The sequence below is a fragment of the Aotus nancymaae genome, unplaced genomic scaffold (assembly GCF_030222135.1).
Source record: "Aotus nancymaae isolate 86718 unplaced genomic scaffold, 86718_ANA_hifiasm-v0.15.2.pri h1tg000089l, whole genome shotgun sequence".
Lineage (NCBI taxonomy): Eukaryota > Metazoa > Chordata > Mammalia > Primates > Aotidae > Aotus > Aotus nancymaae.
Window position 1 is genome coordinate 19,537,070 of NW_026988504.1, and position 19,199 is coordinate 19,556,268.

A 19,199-nucleotide genomic window follows, 5' to 3' on the forward strand; every position below is an offset into this window, starting at 1 on the left:
GGAAAAACATTTAATTTCTCAGCTTTTCACCTGTAAAATTGATTGAACTAAGCTTCTGTAATTACGATTTCTTCTGGCTTTGTGATTCATCTCTTTCCCCCGTGTACACACACACACACACACACACACACACACACACACACACACACACCTTATTCCACTGTATTTCTGGCCATTAACTTTCAGTGCCATACCAAGCCTTATTGGAGGCTGAGGCCAAAAGAAAAAATTAGTAGTATGAGTCTTCTCTTTATGTAAAATAGTTTGTTCATCATGGGTTTTCTTTTATTGCATTAACTCAGATTTTTAAAATATAGCATTAAAACGTTAATCTGTAGACATGGAAAAAGACCCTGAAGTTCCTGGATGTGCTGGCTGCCAGCATGATGAAATATAATGTGGAGAGCTGGAACACAAGGTCCTTGTTGACATTGAATTACTGAAGAAAACTCCCCCATCTCTGGCCACTATGTGGCCTGCAAAGCATAAAATATGTACTATCTGGCACTTTACAGAAAAAGTTTGCTAACCTCTTATACCAAGCAATTCTGAGTCAAATTTCCTGTTACTAGTAACCATAAAAATTCTAAGTATTACACTCCCCTAAACCCTGGCAGCACCAAACCACTTGATGATACTCAAAGAGGAAATGTACAAGGCCACCATCAATTTATTCATGCTGTTTCCTCTAAAATGCAACTCCCTCCACGTGACTATACAGTTGCCCCTCAGTATCCAGCGGGCATTGGTTTCACACCCCCTACGGATACCAAAATCCACATACGCTCAAGTCCATTATATAAAATGGTGTAGTATCCACATACAACCTATGCAAATCCTCCCACGGACTTTAAATCATCTCCAGGTCACTAAAGTACCTAATACAATGTAAATGCTACGTAAATAGTTGCTATACTGTACTGCTTTCTTATTTGTATTATTTATGTATTTATTTGAGATGGAGTCTCACTCTTGTCACCCGGGCTGGAGTGCAATGGTGGCGATCTCGGCTCACTGCAACCTCTGCCTCCCAGGTTCAAGTGATTCTTCTGCCTCAGTTTCCCAACTAACCGAGATTACAGGTGCCTGCCACCACACCTGGCTAATTTTTGTATTTTTAGTACAGACAGGTTTTCACCATGTTGGCCAGGCTGGTCTTGAACTCCTGACCTCCGGTGATCCACCTGCGTCAGCCTCCCAAAGTGTTGGGATTACAGGCCCTGAGCCACTGTGCCAGGCCTTAGTTGTATTATTTGTTCTTGTTGGGTTTTTTCCTGAATATTTTTGGTCTGCAGTAGTGAACTTTTGGAGTCCCCTTAAGTTGTGTAGCTCACTGGCCTCGTCCTAGTTCCAGTCCTGTTAACCCTCCTCTGCATCTAGGTGAATTGCTTGGTGACAGAAGGAGGGATAACACAGGCAGACAGAAAGAAGAGACTAAATATTACCCACTTTATAAGATTCCTGGGGCCAGCCATAATGGTTATTAACAGCAACTTACCTACAATTTCTAGTTGCTTCTGTCACGTTTGTTTGTTTCCCCAAACTCTTTGGGTGTGGGCATAGGGATCCTCACATCAGGGTCTTTTTTCTTTCTTTCTTTCTTTCTTTCTTTTGAGACAGAGTCTCGCTCTGTCACCCAGGCTGGAGTGCAGTGGCGCAATCTCAGCTCACTGCAACCTTCGCCTCCTGGGTTCAAGCAATTCTCCTGCCTCAGCCTCCTGAGTAGCTGGGACTACAGGTGCGTGCCACCACGCCTGGCTGATTTTTGTATTTTTAGTAAAGGTGGGGTTTCACCATGTTGGTCAGGCTGCTCTCCAACTCCTGACCTCGTGATCCGCCTGCCTTGGCCTCCCAAAGTGCTAGGATTACAGGCATGAGCCACCATGCCCAGCTGTTTTTTCTTTCTAATCCCACTCTCCACACACCAAGTGCCCAGCATGAGCTGTGCACTAAATTACCAGAATGAAACGGCGGAGTGCACACCGAATTCCAGAGTTCACGTCAACCCTTCTCTGACCTTTCATAAGATAACTATCTACCATTTAAAACATTGGTTTTTATTTATTTATAATTTTTAATTTAATTTTTCTTTTGGAGACAGGATCTTACTGTGTCTCCCAGGCTGGAGAGCAGTGCCACATCACGGCTCACTGCAGCCTCCACCTCCTAGGCTCAAGTGATCCTCCCATCTCAGCCTCCTGAGTAGCTGGAACTACAGGCATGCATCACTACATCTGGCTAATTTTAAAAAGTTTTTCTAGAGACAAGGTCTCATTTTATTCCCCAGGCTGGTCCCAAACTCCTGGGCTCAAGTGATTCTCCTTCCTCAGCCTCCCAAAGTGCTAGGATTATAGGGGTGAGCCACTGTGCCTGGCCTTAAAACATCGTTTTTGTTTATTTTATTTTATTTTTTTGAGACAGAGTTTCACCCTGTCACTCAGGCCAGAGAGCAATGGGTAATCTTGGCTCACCTCCCGGGTTCAAGCAATTTTCCTGCCTCAGTCCCCAGAGTAGCTGGGATTACAGGCATGTGCACCACACCCAGCTAATTTTTGTGTGTGTGTGTGTGTGTGTGTGTGTGTGTGTATATATATATATATATATATTTTTTTTTTTTTTTTCAGTAGAGACAAGGTTTCACCATGTTGGCCAGGCTGGTCTTGAACTCCTGACCTCAAGTGATCTGTCCATCTTGGCCTCCCAAAGTGCTGGGATTACAGGCATCAACCACTGCACTTGGCCAAAACATTGTTTTCTAAAGTTAAGAAATAAAAACACAAGCAGCTGGAAAACCAGAAAACGAAAAATAGTTGTTTTGGCAAAATGTTATCAGATAATGAGAAAGAAATTTGGGTTTCATTTCTTGCGTTTTCCTCTCAGAGTCAAGAGGAGCAGGAAGAGTTACGACTCAGACAAATGAGCCTCCTGGTACCCAGAGGATTCCAGAACCTCCCTACCCTGAGGAGGGCCACGTGCCAGACTCACCCATTCTTTGACCTAACAAACCAAAGGCTGCGGGCGACCCACTACCTTGCAGTGGGACCCGCAGGTCATCTTCAAATTGTACTAAGCGGGGCTCGGGAGGAAGAGCAGAGGTCATGGAACCGAAGCGTTCTTCATGATAAGGCTGCATTAGAGGACATCACAAAGGAATGCACTGATTTCAACGAGTGCATTCATAAAGACGTAGCTATGAAATGGATTTGTGCTGAAGCCCTCCCTGGCAAACATTTATCAAATAAGTAAGCAAGAATTGGTGTCCAGGGCTGGGCGCAGCATGGTGTCTTATGCCTGTAATCCCAGCACTTTGGGAGGCCAAGGCAGGTGAATCATTTGAGGTCAGGAGTTTGAGACTAGCCTGGCCAACATGGCGAAACCCTATCTTTCCTAAAAATACAAAAATTAGCTGGGTGTGATGGCATGCACCTATAATCCCAGCTACTTGGGAGAATCGCTTAAACCCAGGAAGTGGAGGTTGCTGTGAGCTGAGATCGTGCCACTGCACTCCAGCCTGGATAACAGAGTGAGACCCTGTCTCAAAAAAAAAAAAAAAAAAAAAAAAAGAATTGGCATTTGAGTGCTGTAGTTCAGGAAAGACCTGGACAGGACTGTCTTCTTTGGCCACTAACTGGCTGTGTGCCCTTGGACAAATCACTCACCTTCTCTGTGCTTCATTTTCTTCATCTGTAAAACAGGCTGTGTATGAGATCACTGCTCCAGTCCCTTCTGCCTCTGATGTTACATAGAAGGTGCTCTGTGAAATGGGTTGGGGGGGAGTTTTGTTTACTAAACCTTCCCTCCTGCTGTCTTTCTGCCCTACTGGGCTTTTTTTCCGCCCCGCCCCCCCCCGAAAATGTCAATTCTTAATCAGCAGGTTTCAAAACGTGATGCCTACAAAGCTTTACTGTACATCTGGGAAGAATGAAGTTTTACCTTTTAAAGCAGAGAAATGGAATTTGCTTAGGAGTCTAATGCAGCAAGTCACACCCCCACAGAAACGAAATGGAAGCATGAAAGACTGTGAAAATCTGGGACTCTGCACAAGCAAAGAACAAGTACTGTGTTGGTATTTTTAAAGATTTTCATTTCATATGTAACACCTTTGTGCTTCCTTTATGTATTTCTCCCTCTCTTTTCCAGCTCTACAATGAGCTATTTTAAGACTCTGTTTTCCTGCTATACAGTATTCCTGTTCAGAGAGGCAATTTAATTGTCATCAGACTTTTTCTTAGTCTTTCAAGACCTTTTGTTATGGTGAAATAATTTTAGGCACAAGCACAAATCCATTAAATACTTGCCTTATTTCACTAATGAACTATTGTGGGTGGTGAAAATTAATTTTATTCCACTCACATATCTGTTAAATTTTTTAAGTTGAAAAATGAAGGCTGCAAATAACTGAAGTCAAATGAGAGTCTCCTCTTAAAACGTTGTCTGTTGTTTCATTTGTGCTGAGATGTATCCAAAAAAAATCTATAAAAATAATTCACAAAACGAAGGGTTCAACAGGTCCAAGCTCAGGGTTGGATACCGCAAAACTTTTTACAGCCTGGATATGCTTAAGAATTGAAAGGCCCCTCTGTTAATGGATTTGAAGAGAGTTTTCTGAGCGGGTGTGTTTAAGCTTATCCCCATGGGCAGATCAGATATTAGCACATTTGTTTAAAACCTGGTAGTGATGATATGAAGGTCCTGGGTTGAACTGCTGTACCACACAGCCATTGCTGCTCCACGTCATGACTCAGGCTCTAGCCCTAACACATCTCTGCCATTTTATTTTATTATTTTTACTTTTTGAGACAGAGTCTCACTCTGTCACCAAGGCTGGCAGTGGTGCAATCTCAGCTCACTGCAACATCTGCCTCCCAGGTTCAAGTGATTCTCCTGCCTCAGTCTCCTGAGTAGCTGGTTTACAGATGCCTGCCACCATACCCAGCTAATTTTTGTATTTTCAGTAGAGACGGGATCTCGCCATGTTGGCCAGGCTGATCTTGAACTCCTGACCTCAAGTGATCCTCCCGCCTTGGCCTCTCAAAGTGCCGGGAGTATAGGCGTGAGCCACCGCGCCCAGTCTCTCTACCATTTTAAACTTTCTATGGAAGGTCACAAAGGACAAGGGGAGAAGGTGTGATGGAGTCAGGTAAATCCTTCCCCAAAGCATGGAAAGGGTCTCCAAGCCCAGGTTGTACTTACTGAAGGCCAAGAACGCCACTTTGACAAGCTGGGGCATTACATTATAATTAACACAGGTCAGACCCATTAGCTCTGCTTGAAAGGTACTTTGAAAACAGAAATCATCCCCATCACATGGGGGAAGTTGGGGGAGACGTGCCTTCAGAGAAAAAGGGCAAATGCCACAGCTCAAAAGACAAAGTTCTCTTCCATGAGACAGACCCAGTCCCACAGGGAAAGGAAGGTCAGAGTCCTGTCCCTGAAGATAAACATCTCCAGAACGAATGAGGACCTTGACAAATGTTCAGGTGGGATAGACTGTTAAGTGCTTCCTTATTTATAATCCGTCCCTCTCAGAGCCAACTCAGATTTACTGAAATTCGTGTCAGTGCCTTAGGTAGAAGCAGCAGCTTGCCGATTTTTCTTTAGATTTAATTCCAATTTCCGCTTCTAAATGTGTGCCACCTGCTCCAAGGGCTTCCATGAGCCTGTGCTTTAACCCTCTACTCTTTTTTCCTTTATCTCTTTTTCCTGACTCCTTTTAATTTGTCTCCCCCTACTTTTTTTTTTTTTGAGACAGAGTCTCACTCTGTCACCTATGCTGGAGTACAGTGGTGTGATCTCAGCTCACTGCAACCTCTACCTTCTGGGTTGAAGTGATCCTCCTGCCTCAGCCTCCCAAGTAACTAGTCCAAACTCCATCAGGTGGTCCTCCCACTTTGGCCGCCCAAAGTGCTGGGATTACAGGCGTGAGCCACCATGCCCGGCTCTCCTTCTTTCTTTCTAAACCCAAATGGCAGGTTGCTGAGAAGGCACACTGAATGATAAGTAAAAAGAATCCAGTCTCAAAGAAGACAGACCAAAAAAAATCCCCAAATTTGTGTTTTGTGACCCTGAAGTAATTACTAAAAGAGTCTGCTGGAGTTCACAGTGATTCTGAGTTTAGGGCTTAACAATGTAACCAGTGACAGCTCAAAAAAATAAATGAATAAAAGGGGAATGATAAGGCAGTTGTCTTTTTTTCTGTCTATAAAACTAATTGTTTCATTGTGCTTCCATACACACACTCACATGTACACACAATCTGATACCTTTATTTTTTTATATTAAATGGCAGTGAGCCATGAAAGACTACAGAGAATTATAAGCAGAGTCTGCCTTAAAAAAAAAAACCCTCCTCCAGTGACAGTAAATTGGATAAATACTATTTTTAGATTAAATATATCTAACTGATGTCCAGATGTGATTCTACCACATGAAGAGAAAAACAAATCTTTCTAAAGCACTGAACTGTATTTGAAAACATTTTTTAAATTTTCTGGTAATAATGACTTATAATGGAAAGACTGAGACGTTTGGAACTGACCATCAGCCTCTGCAGCAGTTCCCTCTGGAGCAACATCTGCACACATGGCTCCAAGATGTAGATGATCCTGAGGTTTGCATTTCTGATTTAATTGTAACTAACTCTCTGGGCTTGCAACTTGCAGTATATTTTCACATGAGCATAAGGAATAAAGCAGGAATCCATTCTCATACTGCTATAAAGGACAACCTGAGACTGGGTAATTTATGAAGAGCTGAATTGACTCACAGTTCCGTAGGCTTAACAGGAAGCTTGACCGGAAGGCCTCAGGAAACTTACAATAGTGACAGAAGGTGAAGGAGAAGCAAGCACCTTCTTTTCAGGGTGGCAGGAGAGACAGCGAGGAAAGGGGGAAGACTTTTAAACCACACACTTTTAGCCATCAGATTTCATGAGAACTCACTTTCACGAGAACAGCAAGGGGGAATTCTGCCCCAGAAAACAAGCACCTCCCATCTGGCCCCTCCTCCAATTTGAAGAGATTTGGGTGGGAACACAAATCCAAACCGTTTCAAAGAAGAACGGGCATCAGGACTTCTGCACTCAGCCAGGGGTTAGAGAACTGATGTAGTTCAGCTGCGGCCCCACCCAAAATCCCATCTTCAATTGTAATCCTCACAATCCCCATCATCCTGTGTTAAGGGAGAGACCAGGTGAAGGTAATTGAATCATGGGGGCGGGTTCCCCCATGCTGTTCTCATGGTAGTGAGTGAGCTCTCATGAGATCTCATGGTTTTATAAGGGGCTCTTTCCCCTTTGCTCGGCCCTTCTACTTCCTGCCACCTTGTAAAGAAAGTGCCTTGCCTCCCCTTTGCCTTCTGCTATGATTGTAAGTTTCCTGAGGCCTCCACAGCCATTTGTAACTGACAGTCAATTAAACCTCTTTTTTTAAATAAATTATTCAGTCTCAGGCAGTTCTTACAGCATTGTAAAAATTGACTAATATGAGAACTTTTTTCTTTTTTTGAGACAGAGTCTCGCTCTGTTGCTCAGGCTGGAGTGCAGCGCGCAATCTCGGCTCACTGCACACTCTGCCTCCCAGGTTCAAGCAATTCTCCTGCTCAGGTTCCCAAGTAGCTGGGACAGCAGATGTGTGCTACCACGCCCAGCTAATTTTTGTAATTTTAGTAGAAATGGGGTTTCATCAAGAACTTTTAGATGATGGATATTACAAGGTCATCTGCTTGTCCGAATGATGTTTCTGCTCCAGACATTATTGGAAGTCCCTTTACTCATTCCCTCAACAAACATTGGTCAAGCACCTACAACTTTCCAAGTTCTCTTTTTGATGCTGAGCATAAAGTGATGAGCAGAACAAACATAGCCCCTGCCCTCATGCTTACAGTCTAGTGGAATTTCTTTTGGAGCCCAGTTTGCAAATTACAAAAGAAAATCCATTTTATTACTTTAGTGACACAAATAGTAGTGTCGTGTTTGATCACAGCCTTAATTACTGAGCCCGTCCCTGAACAATGTCTGGCCATTTAAAAAAATGTCAACCCCTGAAATATAGTTACTGAAGATATTCAAAATATAATGTGATACAGGATCTAAGAGAAGAGTTGTCAACAAATGATTGGGCAATGACATCATCACTTAAAGAAAGGCATGGCTTGTCAGAGTGACTGTTTCTGGAGTTGATGCTCCTACCTGGGAATAAGAATATCCCACTCAGGAACTGCAGCCAGGTGGCAGGGAGGAAGCGGGGGTGAGGGGAGTGGCAGGGAACTAGATGGAACAAGTCTAATCCAAGTCCAGGCAGGTGATAAAAGCCCTCAGTAGAGGAGGGAGTTGCACTCTTATGGGGGAGTGAGACATCAAATGAGTGTTGCTTCAGAAGAGTTAAGCCCAGAAGGTTGGATAATCTTAGCCAAGCTGTGTAAGAGAATCTATCCAAAACTAGATGGAGAAGAGCAGGAACTAGGCCTGCAAGTGGGGCATGAAACCTCAAGGGAATAGAAATATCCAAGTTACCCAAAAGAACCTGTCTGTTAGCAACTGGTTAGGTGAGCTAGCCTCTCCAAGGGCCAAGGAAGGAAGGGGCCAGGCTGCATGTCCTCACAGTGCCTTGAAGCACCGGGCACTTCTGATCTTAGTCGGAGTACCCACAACTACTTCATTTTTATTTTTATTTTTTTGAGACAGAGTCCAACTCTGTCCTCCAGGCTGGAGTTCAGTGGCACGATCTCAGCTCACTGCAGCCTCCACCCCTGAGGTTAAAGCAATTCTCCTGCCTCAGCCTCCCCAGTAGCTGAGATTACAGGCACATGCCACCACACCTGACTAATTTTTCTATTTTTAGTAGAGACAGGTTTTCACCATGTTGGCCAAGTTGGTCTCCAACTCCTGACCTCAAGTGATCTGCCTACCTTGGCCTCCCAAAGTCCTGGGATTGCAGACATGAGCCACTGCACCCAGCTGCCACCACACTTTAAAATATTCAAGACTGCAGATGACATACTGTCTGGGTGGCCCCTTCTTTGTCCCAGTAAGAGGATGAAGAAGGCAATGAATAACTGTTTACTCACTATGAACAGTCAAAAAAGAGGTAAGATATAACAGGGACTAATGACTTTATTTGACATTATTTCATAATTATTTCTCAAACATCCAGTAGCCATTTGAAGATGCGTGAATACGAAAAGAGGATCTTTTCATCACTGACAACTTACATACACTCTGCTGCAGTTTAAATTGATTTTATTTTCAGCCCTAGAGATGATTTGCAGGTAGCCCTATAAACGCTTCTACTCCAAGCAATTCACAAATGGCCACCCTGGACAGAAGTTTCATTACAACCTGGAGTGTACAGGCATGAATAGAGGTGATCAAACTGATGAAAACATGGGCTTGCAACACTGAGTCCACCCACATTGTATTTGACAGCTAGCCACAGCTCCCTTATTTCCTCCTCAAGCTGCCCCATCAGGAGAGTCTTCTAAGCCTAGCAGGTCAGAAATATACTAACCATGTAGCTCCTGGATGCCTCGGGCGCTGCTCCCTTGGGAAACTCTCTGGAATTACTTCTGGATTTCTGCCCCAACACCCAGCTTTAGACTAGTGGTTTTCAAACCTGAGATTCCACAGAACTCTGGGGGTCTCTCGGGGTCCATGGGATGGCCTGGCGGGTGGGGCCCAGACTTCCCCCTCTGCATGCATATATAGCTGCTCCTTCTTTTATTTGTGTTGTTAGTTTTCTATACAAGTCTCCATTCAAAGTTTTGTTTCATAAAACAAACAGGTCAGAGGAAGTTCTATTACACATGCATTTTTAAAGATTGGAAAGCATTGTTCTAGACCAGGAGTCAGCAGTTGCTTTAGCCATATGTGGAATGAACAGGGCTAGACAGTGGAGTAAGCAAATTCCTTCCATGGCTTATTAAACACGAGGCATATAGACAAGAAAGAAGAAAAATTGGGAAATGGGAAGGTGGAAAAAGAAAGTCAGAGGAAGAAAAGGATCAGTGGCTGCAGTCATGATTTAGGGGCCTTTCGTCCCAGAAGATGCACATGTGCGTCTAATACCATGCGACTGAACCATGAGGGAATCCACGGATGACAAGGAATCCTCACCTCTAGGGGCCCAGGTTGGAAACCATAGGAAGGCAGCCATTCGTCCACAGAAAATAGCTACGCTTGGCCCCTTAGTGACGTAGAGTGCCATGCCTGTTGAGAAGGAAAAGTCTGGCTTCTTGATTTTTCTTTAATGCTGCTCTGATCATTTGACCTCACGTTCTTCACAAGGATGCTGCTATAAATGAACCACACCCAAAGCTCTGCCATGAATGAATGCCATAATGAACCACACCTAAAGTTTTGAACATGGGCTTTCAAATATTTTACTCAAGATTCTCACTAATACGGCTGGGCATAGTGGCTAATGCCTGTAATCCCAGCACTCTGGGAGGCCAAGGTGGGTGAATTACTTGTGGTCAAGAGTTCAAGACCAGCCTGGACAACATAGTGAAACCCTGTCTCTACTAAAAATACAAAAATTAGCCAGCCATGGTGGCACGCACCTGTAATCCCAGCTACTCAAGAGGCTGAGGCAGGAGAATCGCTTGAACCCAGCGGGTGAAGGTTGCAGTGAGGTGAGATTGTGCCACTGAACTCCAGCCTGGGTGACAGAGCAAGACTCTGTCTCAAAAATAAAAGATTCTCATTAATATGACTGATGGTTTCTATCGGCTACTCGCCAATCATGTCTTTAGCTCTGTAATCAGAACAAATAATATAATTGTCAGTTATAGATGAAGTCTACCACTTGCCACATAGTTCCAATGGCTGTCATGTTACTAATTCCCCTTGAAAGCACAAACAATTCAGGCTTTTGCTGGAGACATTCAAAATCATCTGGTTATTGGCCAGGCATGGTGGCTCATGCCTGTAATCCCAGCACCTTGGGAGGCTGAGGCGCTGGGATCTCTTAAGGCCAGGAATTCGAGACCAGTCTGGCCAACATGTTGAAACCCCATCTCTACTAAAAAGACAAAAATTAGCTGTGCTGAGGCGGAAGAATCGCTTGAACCTGGGAGGTGGAGATTGCAGTGAGCCAAGATTGCGCTACTGCACTCCAGCCTAGGCAACAGAGCAAGACTCCATCTCAAAAACAAACAAACAAACAAATCTAGTTACTTTTGTATTCCTAACTCTGAGCAAAGGCCCTCGGTGTCATCCTGAAGCTTCTGACACCCCCAGGTCTTGACTGTTGCTGACACTGACACTTGTGATCAGCCTTCTATTTAGACTCTTAAAACTTAGTCATCAACCAAGTCTCATAACCTTGACATGCCTGACCATTCCCCAGAATAACCACTGCCTTCTGGCCGTCCATCCTTTCAAGCACTAACCAAGTAAAGTTTAATTCCAGCACAGGCTTTTCCCTTCAAGCACCAGCCTCACAGATCTAGCAGCTTACCAAATCACCAGTGACACTATCCAGAGACGCCTTAAGGCTCATGGTGGCTCATGTCTGTAACCCTAACATTTTGGGAAGGCTGAGGCAGGAACATTGCTTGAGGCCAGGAGTTCAAGACTAGCCTGGGCAACATAGTGAAACCCTGTGTCTACAAAAAAAAAAAAAAAAAAATTAGCTGCACTTGGTAGAGAACACCTGTAGTCCCAGCTACCCAGGAGGCTGAGGCAAAAGGATTGCTTGAGCCCAGGAGTTCGAGGTTGCAGTAAGCTATGATTGTGCCACTGCACTCCAGCCTGAGCGACAGAGCAAGACCCTGTCTCTAAAAACAAACAAAAAATTGGGCCATGTGCAGTGGCTCACGCCTGTAATCCCAGCACTTTGGGAGGCTGAGGCGGGCAGATCACGAGGAGTTTAAGACCAGCCTGGCCAACATGGTGAAAACCCATCACTGACAAAAATACAAAAATTAGCCAGGCATGGTGACAGGCACCTGTAACCCCAGCTACTCGGGAGGTTGAGGCAAGAGAATCACTTGAAACCGGAACCGGAGGTTGCAGTAAGCCAAGATCGTGCCACTGCCCTCCAGCCTGGATGACAAGAGCAAAACTCTGTCTCAAGAAAATAAAATAAAATAAAAAACCCAAAGAGACATTAAACTCAATATACCTAAAACTGGACTCTTCTTTCCTCCCTATCCATTCCTCTGTCTATCCGCACCCACCACCACAGCTGTCTATCTGTACACAGCTGCTTCAGACAAGGTTCTCTGGGTTTTTTCCTTCTTTCTCTTTGTTGTATCCAATGAGTGTTAGGCTTTAATGATTTCCACATCCTTCGTAGCCAAGTGCTTTAGTTCAGGTCGTCTTCATCTGCCTTACAGATTACTACAATTTTCTAGTTGGCTTTCATACTTCATTTTTAACCCTCCACCCTGGCCCTCAATTTGCTGCGCATAACCTATCAAAATTACAAATCTGACCTTGTAACGATTTCTACTTAAAATCCTTCAGTAGATGCCCTTTGCCTTCAAAATACAACCAAACTTCTTCACGTGGGATTTAATGCTCGTCATGCACTGTCCTTGTGTCTCTCTCCACTCGCCCCTGGCCAACACCCACAGCTCGGGCCCAGCACACCACGTGCGATTTCCCTCTCGGCCCCGCTTCTTCTCTTTGTTGCCACCACCTCATCATTCAAAAATATATTGAATGTTTACACCAGCACTTATTTGGTGTCCTTCACAGACACTATCTCTTTTTTTTTTTTGAGACCCAGTCTCGCTCTGTGGCCCAGGCTGGAGTGCAGTGGCACCATCTTGGCTCACTATAACCTCCACCTCTCAGGTTCAAGCAATTCTCCTGCCTCAGCCTCCCAAGTAGCTGGGATTTCAGGCTTCCGCCACCACACCCAGCTAATTTTTGTATTTTGAGTAGAGATGGGGTTTCACCATGTTGGCCAGGCTGGTCTCAAACTCCCGACCTCGGGTAATCTGCGCACGTCTGCCTCCCAAAGTGCTGGGATTACAGGTGTGAGCCACCACGCCCAGCCACAGATATGATCAGTTCTAATCCTCCCACCAATCCCATAGGACTTGCAGAAGCTCATAAGTTTGCCCAAGTTTACACAGGGAGTGAGTAGCTAGAAATTTGGACTTGCCTAACATAAGTGCCTACATTCTTTTCACAAAGCTGAGATGCCTCACTTTGGAACTTCACTCAGATCTCCTCCTCTCTGAGACCTCCCCTGGCCCGGCATCTTAACCTGCTAACGTAGCATCCAGCCTGGAATTAACTCTAACAGCCTGGGGTACCAGATGGCCGTGCAAGAGTCTGTATCTGTCACAGGCCATGAGCTTCTGGCAGGCAAACATTTGGCCTTTCAATCGTTTAAGTAAAACCTATTCATAGACGTTAAAGTTCCAGTAATATATAAAGCTAGAAGTAGTCCTCTACCCCCAGGCCACCTTCTCAGAGGTAACCAATGTTAACTCACTTCTTGTGTGACCTTCCAGAAATTTTTATGACTATGAAAGTAGAGGTACACATATCTTTTTCCCCTCATGGATGGGCTTATTTTATACACACTTTCTTGCAATTTTTCCCCTTAAGATCACATTTTAGATAATTTTCTACGTGAATATATGTAAATCTACTTTTTTGCATAAAAATCCGTATATATTATTTTCACAACACATATAAATGAAAAACTTACTGTTTTAAGATTAGAAAGTCAATCTGGGGCCAGGCATGGTGGCTTATGCCTGTAATCCCAACATTTTGGGAGGCCAAGGCGGGAGGATCACTTGAAGTCAGAAGGCGGAGGTTGCATTGAGCCGAAATCACACACCACTGCATTGCAGCCTGGGCAACAGACTGAGCCCCTATCTCAAAAAAAAAAAAAAAAGTCAATCTGGAAAAAAATTAGCTATATGCTGTTTGTAAGAGAAACACCTAAAACATAATAACATGATTTAGAATGATTAAATGTTAAGGGATTCATTGAATAAAATGAGAATCAATCTGCCTCCCTCTCTCTCTCTCTCTCTCTCTCCCTCTCTCTCTCTTTCTCTCCCCCTCTCTCTCTGTACATATTTAAGTAAATAAATGAGGGAGAAGGGAAAGTTCTGCTTTACAGAAGGAAGCCAGCCGATAAATATAGAAGGAATGACAGATGTAGAAAATTGCCAACTTGGCAACCATGATAGTATTAAATGATTCAGGCAAGAATCACAAAGTCTTCCTAAAAGTAGAGGGTAAAAATCTTAAGAGTAATAGGATATTTGGAACTGTCTCAAAATATCCCTCTATAAGAAAGATAATGAATTTATAAATTGCAAAGAGAAAAATAATTACTTTGCAATAAAAGTACATGACAGCCGCCACCTTAACTAAGTGATCTAAATGCCACAATGGATGGAACCCATCATCCCATATGATGTGTGGGGAAGGACACTGAGTTATTTCTGGGTATTTCTGTCAGAAGGCATCAACAGAATCTACAGTGAGGAAACCTCAGATCAACCCAAATTGAGGAACATTCTTCAAAATAACCAGCCAGACCCTTAAAAATATCAAGTTCATGAAGGACAAGGAAGACACCGATGAAGCATTTCCGATTAAAGAGAGGTGACGACAGAGCACCACTCGTGATTCAGGACTTTATTTTGCTATTAAGGATGCCATTGGGACAAATCCCAATAACCGTTCAAAATTACAAATCTGATCTTGTAACCATTTCTACTGAGAATTCTTCAATAGATGCCCTTTGCCTTCAAAATACAAACCAAACTCCTTAGCATGGAACCCAGCATTCCTCGTTACCTGTCCCATCAGTACATTCTCCAGTATCTAAGAGACAAAGATTGTTGTTGCTGTGTTAACATTGCCAGAATTTCATACTAGGCTGGATGTGGGAGCCACAGGAGACTCAAATGAAGTCTGTATAACAGCCCCCACCATTCACGGTGTTAGGGTCATGCCTTTTTGAGTGAGCGTCCTACAGCTGAGAGAGTCCTTGCTGCAGACCAGCTGAAATCTGGACTCGAAGGATACAGAACATTTCCATCACAATAAGGATGGTGGCATGGGGGGATGGTGCCCTCCTATGACTGTGGCTACTTCCCTCCCATTCCCTGCTTCTTCACCTGTGGCAACTGTGAGTCTATTTCCATAATTTTGTCATTCCAGGAATGTCATGTAAATAAAATAATACAGCATATAAACTTCTGGGATTGACTTTATTATTCACTCAGCATAATTCTCTGAGGAGTCATCTGGGATGGTTGTGTTTATCAGTTGTTTGTTCCTTTTTATTGCTCAGAAGTATTCTGGATGGACCATTTTTGGTTCCACTGTTCACCTATTGAAGGACATCCGGATTTCCAGTTTTTTAGTACAATAAATACAAGTAGGGTTAGCATTCATGTACAGGCTTTTGTGTGACTATAGTCTTCATTTGGGGAAAATAAATGTCCAAGAATGTGATTGCTGGATTGTATGGTAATTACATGTTTTTTATTTTATTTCATTGAGATGGAGTCTCCCTCCGTCACCCAGGCTGGAGTACAGTGGTGCAATCTTAGCTCATTGCAACCTCCGCCTTCCCAGTTCAAGTGATTCTCCTGCCTCAGCCTCCTGGGTAGCTGGAATTACAGGCATGCATCACCACACTTGGCTAATTTTTGTATTTTTAGTAGTTATGGGGTTTCACCATGTTGGTTGGCTAGGCTGGTCTTGAACTCCTGATCTCAGGTGGTCTGCCCACCTCAGCCTCCCAAAGTGCTGGGATTACAGGTGTGAGCCACTGTGCCTGGCTGCATGTTTCATTTTTAAAGAAATTGCCAAACTGTTTTCCAGAGTGGCTGCACCATTTTACATTTCCACCAGCAATGTGTGAGTGATCTGGTGTCCTTGCCAGCATCTGGTGTTTTCACAGTTTTGCATTTTAGCTATTCCGACGGGCATGTAGTGGTATCTCATTATGGTCTTAATTTGCATTTCCCTAATGGCTAATGATATTAAACATCTTTTCATGTGTTTATTTGCCATCTGTATTATCTTCATGTCTTTTCTCTACCTTCTAATTGGATTTTTGCTTTTTTTACTGTTGAGTTTTGAGAGTTCTTTATATATTCCAGTACTAGTCCTTTGTCAGATATGTAGCTTACAAATATTTTCCCTGCAGAAATATGTGCATAACTTGTCTTTTAATCCTATTAAAAAAAACTTTTATATTAGGTTCAGGGGTACATGTGAAGGTTTGTTATATAGGTAAACTCATAGCACAGGAGTTCGTTGTATAGATTGTTTTGTCACCCAGGTATTAAGCCTAGTACCCATAGTTACTTTTTCTGCTCCTCCCCCTCCTCCCACCCTCCACCCTTCACCCTCAAGTGGACCCCAGTTCTGTTGTTCTTGTCTATGTGTTCATAAGTTCTCATCATTTCGCTCCCAGTTTATAAGTGAGAACATGCGATATTTGGTTTTCTGCTCCTGCATTAGTTTGCTAAGGATAATGGCACCCACCTCCATCCATGTTCCTGCAAAAGACATGATTTCATTCTTTTTTGTGGCTGCATAGTATTCCATGGTGTATATGTATCACATTTTCTTTATCCAATCTGTCATTGATGGGCATTTAGGTTAATTCCATGTCTTTGCTATTTTGAATAGTGCTGCAATGAACATTCACATGCATGTGTCTTTATGATAGAATGATTTATATTTCTCTGGATATACACCCAGTAATGGGATTGCTGGGTTGAATGGTAGTTCTGCTTTTAGCTCTTTAAGGAATTGCCGTACTGCTTTACACAATGGTTGAACTAATTTACACTCCTACCAAAAGTGTATAAGTGTACCCTTTTCTCCCCAACCTCACCAGCATCTGTTATTTTTAATAATAGCTATTCTGACTGGTGTAAGATGGTATCTCATTTGGTTTTGATTTGCATTTCTCTAATGATCAGCTATATTGAGCTTTGTTCATGTGCTTGTTGGCTGCACGTGTGTCTTCTTTTGAAAAAGTGTCTGTTTATGTCCTTTGCCCACTTTTGAATGGGGTTGTTTTGTTCTTGTAAATTTGTTTAAATTCTTTACAGATGCGGCATATTGGACCTCTGTCAGATGCATAGATTGCAAATATTTCCCCCCATTCTGTAAGTTGTCTGTTTACTCGGTTGATAGTTTCTTTCGCTGTGCAGAAGCTGTTATGTTTAATTAGATCCCATTTGTCAAGTTCTGCTTTTGTTGTGATCGCTTTCAGTGTCTTTGTTGTGAAATCTTGGCCAGTTCCTATGTCCAGGATGGTATTGCTTAGGTAGTCTTCCACGGTTTTTATAATTTTGGGTTTTACACTTAAGTCTTTAATCCATCTTCAAGTTGGATTAAAGACTTAATAGAGTTGAGTTTTGTACATGGTGTAAGGAAGGGGTCCAGCTTCAATCTTCTGCATATGGCTAGCTAATTATCCCAGCACCATTTATTGAATAGGGAGTTTTTATCCTCTTAATGAGGTCTTTTCAGAGCAAATTTTTTTATTTTGATGACATCAAGTGTATCAATTTTTCCTTTTCTGGATTATGCTTGTGGGTCAAGTCTAAAACTCTTTGCATAAGCTTAGATTCCAAAGATTTTCTCCTATTTTTTCCTAAACAATCTTATAGTTTTACATTTCACATTTAAGTTCACAATCTTTTGAGATAATTTTCGTATAAGGTATGAGAGTTAGGTCAAGTTCCTTTTTTCTTTTTCACCTATAAATACCCAATTGCTCCAGCACCATGTGTTGAAAAGTCTATCTTTCCTGCATTGAACTGTTCTTACATCTTGGTCAAAAATCCCCTGGATATATCTGTGTGGGTCTATTTCTAGATTCTTTAATCTATTCCATTAATATATGTGTCTAATGCGTCTCTCTCTTTGCCAACACTACACAATCTTGATTACTATAGCTTCAGATTAAGCCTTGAAATTGAGTAGACTGATTATTCCCACATTACTCTTCTTATTCAAAATTGTTTTAGATTTTCTTTTTAAAAATTTCTAATGATCACTTCTATTTAGAAGCCCTGCCTCTCTTTGTTTTGATTAAAAGTCACATAGCCTTACATCAGAAGATCTTAAAAAAATTCTACCCAAAAGATAGATGTATTTTGAAAATAACAAATAAAGATATATTTAGCTTGAAGAGACCCGGGGTAGCCAATACTAACGACCTCCATGATTATTTCTCTGCAAGTGCTCTGCTACTGCTTTCAGAGTCCCTCTGCTTCCTCTTGTGGAGGCCATCATTTCTTCAGTCTCAGCATTTAATTTGTGTATTACCCATTCCATTGCTTCTCAGCCCTGCCATCAGTCCTTCAAGGGAGGCTGACTCCTTTCACAGTGATGACGGCTTCTCGAGTCAAAATAGTTTTTTTCTGAGTCCTGAGGATGTGGCTTTTATATAAGTCCCTCATCTACTGAACCTTTATTTGTAAATGAAATTTTAGTAAATTTAAGTTCCATTGTTTTCTCTACACGATCAACTACAGAATGTTCCTGCACATATGTTTTGGTTCTTGCTGCACCAGTAAGAGACTTCACAATGGAAGCAGCCCCCACTCTGTGCTGAGAAGGGTTCCAGAGGGATCTGTATGTCTGTCCAACACGTAAACTCCAGCCACACTCAGGTTCTTAGGGTTTGGATATTTCTGCTTTGCAACTGTTGTAACAATTTCCCACAGGTGGTCAAAGACGTGCTCCAAAGTCCATAGCTTCACGGTGCTGGCAGCTGTGGTGCTAGGGAACAATGAGGCAAAGAGGCTACACCCGCCCCGACCCACCCCAAGCATCCCAGCCAGCCACACAGTGCACAGACACCATTGAGTCTGATGCGAAGGGTGTCCCAATGCACTGCCTCTTGCCCTATCCCAGCACGGGTTTTGCCCCTTAGCTTTTTGTTTGGACTTCCCATATAAATTCTACAATAATCTTGTCTATAGCTACAAAAAGATCTTGCTGAGTTTATTTTAATAGGAATTACATTAAACCTTTATATCTATTTGGGGAGAACTGACATCCTGACTATGTTGAGTCTCCAATCCATAAACATGGACTATCACTGCATTTATTTAGATCTTGCTATCTTTTATCACATTACATAATTTACAGCATAAATGTCCTGTACTGGTTTTGTTAGATTTACACCTATTTCATGTTTTTGAGTGATTAATGTTAAATTTTTAATTTTGATGTCCATGTG

General features: G+C 42.8%; 1 pseudogene; it reads right to left on the reverse strand.

Moving 5' to 3' along the window:
* Positions 1–18,163: 18,163 nt before the first annotated feature.
* Positions 18,164–18,789, reverse strand: LOC105711201 (PRELI domain containing protein 3B-like; annotated as a pseudogene).
* Between the last annotated feature and the right edge of the window lie 410 nt (positions 18,790–19,199).